Source organism: Xyrauchen texanus, chromosome 12 (assembly GCF_025860055.1).
Source record: "Xyrauchen texanus isolate HMW12.3.18 chromosome 12, RBS_HiC_50CHRs, whole genome shotgun sequence".
Classification (NCBI taxonomy): Eukaryota; Metazoa; Chordata; class Actinopteri; order Cypriniformes; family Catostomidae; genus Xyrauchen; species Xyrauchen texanus.
The window spans coordinates 29183541-29186450 of NC_068287.1; positions in this window are offsets into that span (position 1 = coordinate 29183541).

Here is a 2910-nt window from a genome sequence, read left to right on the forward strand (position 1 = left end):
TTGTCTCAACCAATGACCGGAGTACGGCACGGGACTATCTGTTTGTCTGACCAATGACATATGTTGGTGTGTTTGGGAAACCAATTTGAAAACAATCATTATTTTTGAAATTCTGTTTTGTTTCACTAGTAGTGCAGAAATTGCACACCTTCACCTTTAAACATCTGTATCATTTATCAGCCATTAAAGGTGCACTCAGTTCTTATTTCCTCATTAAAAAGTTGAACTCCTAAAGAAATGTATTGTAATTTTGAAACATAGGTATTAAGTCATGCGCAATCACATGAAAAGAAGACTCCCGTCATATCAGTAAAACCTGTTTTATTCTATATGGAGAGGGTCACCTCATGGGGGCTGCCATGTTACAATCACGTGACCAGTCGAATACACTCACTTAATCTCAGTTACCACCTAGATATTGGACACTTTTACTTTTGGATTAAATTATTCATGGCTGACTGTGAATAGTGAATTTCTACAATGGCATCTACTAAAACTATTGATTTTGAATGATGCTGCATCCACGCCACTAGGTGTCACTGTTGATCCAAGATGACACAAACACAAATGTTACTGAATACACCTTTAAGAAATGTTTCCATTATTAGGTTTTTCTTAAAAAAAAAGGAATTGGTATATATGTGTTTAGCAAGTATTGTGTCAGTGTGTTACAGCTGCTTTGACACTAAAGCTGTGACTTGCTAGCTGTAGGGTGTTTAGATTGACCGTGATGGCTGACCTCCTCCTGTGCTGTATGTTTTTTGAGTGAGTGTGTGTGTGTGTGTTTCTGGGATGATGTTTTGCCTGCAGTCTACATGGCTCCTATGATGGGTGGGGGATAGCTATGGGGTCAGCTTCAGAATACTACTGACTCTGGGTTACAATTATTGGCTAACCCAAGGGTGTGTGTGACATATTGGCTAACCCAAGGGTGACATAGTGTGTGTGTTCCTTCATGTCCATTTGTATTTTGCATATTAGATGTAAAAAACAAGGAAAGTTCAGAATGTTCCAGAGAAGAACGCTGCTCTACTTGCTCTGTATGTTTCTGCATAAAGGTTGGGGTGAAGTTTTATTCCAACCCAGTAGATGTGTTTTCTAATAACATCAATAAAAAGGAGTGTGTCTGTGATCATACGTTCATGAGTACATGTGTATTATGAAAGAATAACGTTCATGAGTACATGTGTATTATGAAAGAATAGCTTTAAGCAGATGTTTTTTTATTCTCAATTCACTACACTATCAAAATAAATAAATAAATACCAAATGTTTTATTTGTAATTTTTTTTGGACATGGTACCAATTTTTTTCACTTCTCCAATAGACAAAGCATGGTTTTATTAGAAGTACCTTGGAGTATAACATAAATCAAATTGTATATGAATACGGTAATCTTATACTACCATGATATATATATTATGTGGGTCATTATAATTTTTTGTCTTGATCTATAATTAGATAATGAATAATGCATATTATTCAAGATATTCAAACACATTAAAATGCAATTCACACAAAACAATATGGAAAATGGAAAAGGATGGAAAAATATAATTTTTACAAATATTTCAACTTTACTGGAGCAAAAAACTTTGCTAACTTCATAAACTAACCTTTAAAAACATTATATAAAGATTTGAAAATGCATTTCATGACCTCTACTATAAATTCATTTAATTCACCTCTACTATAATGAGCATGTTTTCAGTTTCGTACAAAACTATTTTGATTTTTATTTACATTTTTAATTAAAATAAAAAATGGTTTAAACATCCAGAGACTTATTTTCAGTTGAAATTCTTAAACAAAATTTTATCAAATGTAAACATTAAATTAGCATACAAGCTACAAATTGCATAAACGTCTAAAACAAAATTGATGCACAAATATCGAATCTCAAAGCTCTAAAATCATCGCTGTGTTTTTATTAAGCCGTTCAGAGGTACTGTAAAGTCAAGGCTACCAGAGGTATGAGTATGCCCTTTACAATGCCGATGTGACACACACACCTCACCTAGGGTGCCTGATCCACACACGCACTGAATAAATTATGTAAGCAACTTAACAATCCTCATTCTCTAATCTCTGCACACATGCATACAGTACCCTAGCGTTAACCACAGCCTTGGCTGGGCCCCGAGTTCACAGCTCTTTTGATCACCTTAACATGCAGAATGTTAAATCTGCTTCCAACAGCAAAAGATTTTAAAAGAGTTAAACTGGATCCCTGAATTCTGGTTCATTCTTTGTATCTCATCAAAGAAATGTCTGAAATGGTCCAGGTCTGGTCTTATCAACACCGTCTCACGTGGTGTCCGTTCTAGGCATTAGAGTGCAGGTTTGAGCCGAATACGAAACACTCTCTTAAAAATATTAAGTATTGCATTCTGATACCTCATATAAAAAGTTATGTATTCAGAATACAAGAATACTTTAAGTATACATATTTATAAAGGCAAGGCACAATTGGAAGAATTGAGATGCATCATTATTATGTTATCTGAGCCACTACATCTCCACTATTAGCATCCAAGTGAGTCTAAACAGCCAACCTGCTATTTGTCAGCAAATTTCATGAACTTAGCACTACCTTGATTTCTTTCTTGAAATCAGATGTGGAGTTGTCACATGTCTCTGTGCCTCAAAACATGTCTATCTTTTGCAGCCTGAGCTATATAAAATTAATGCAGCTGTAGCATAGGTCAATACAGGTCTTTGATCTCTGTGCTGACTTAAGATCCATCCCCTCCATATGCCATCCCCTCAATCAACCCCTCCTCATCTCTTCCAATCTGCTCCTTTATAGCATTAAAGGGTAACCTTGGAGACAAGGGCTAATCATCTATCCCATAACTACCCTTTCAATCTCCTGCTCTCACCAATCACTCCATGCTCTGGCACCAATTT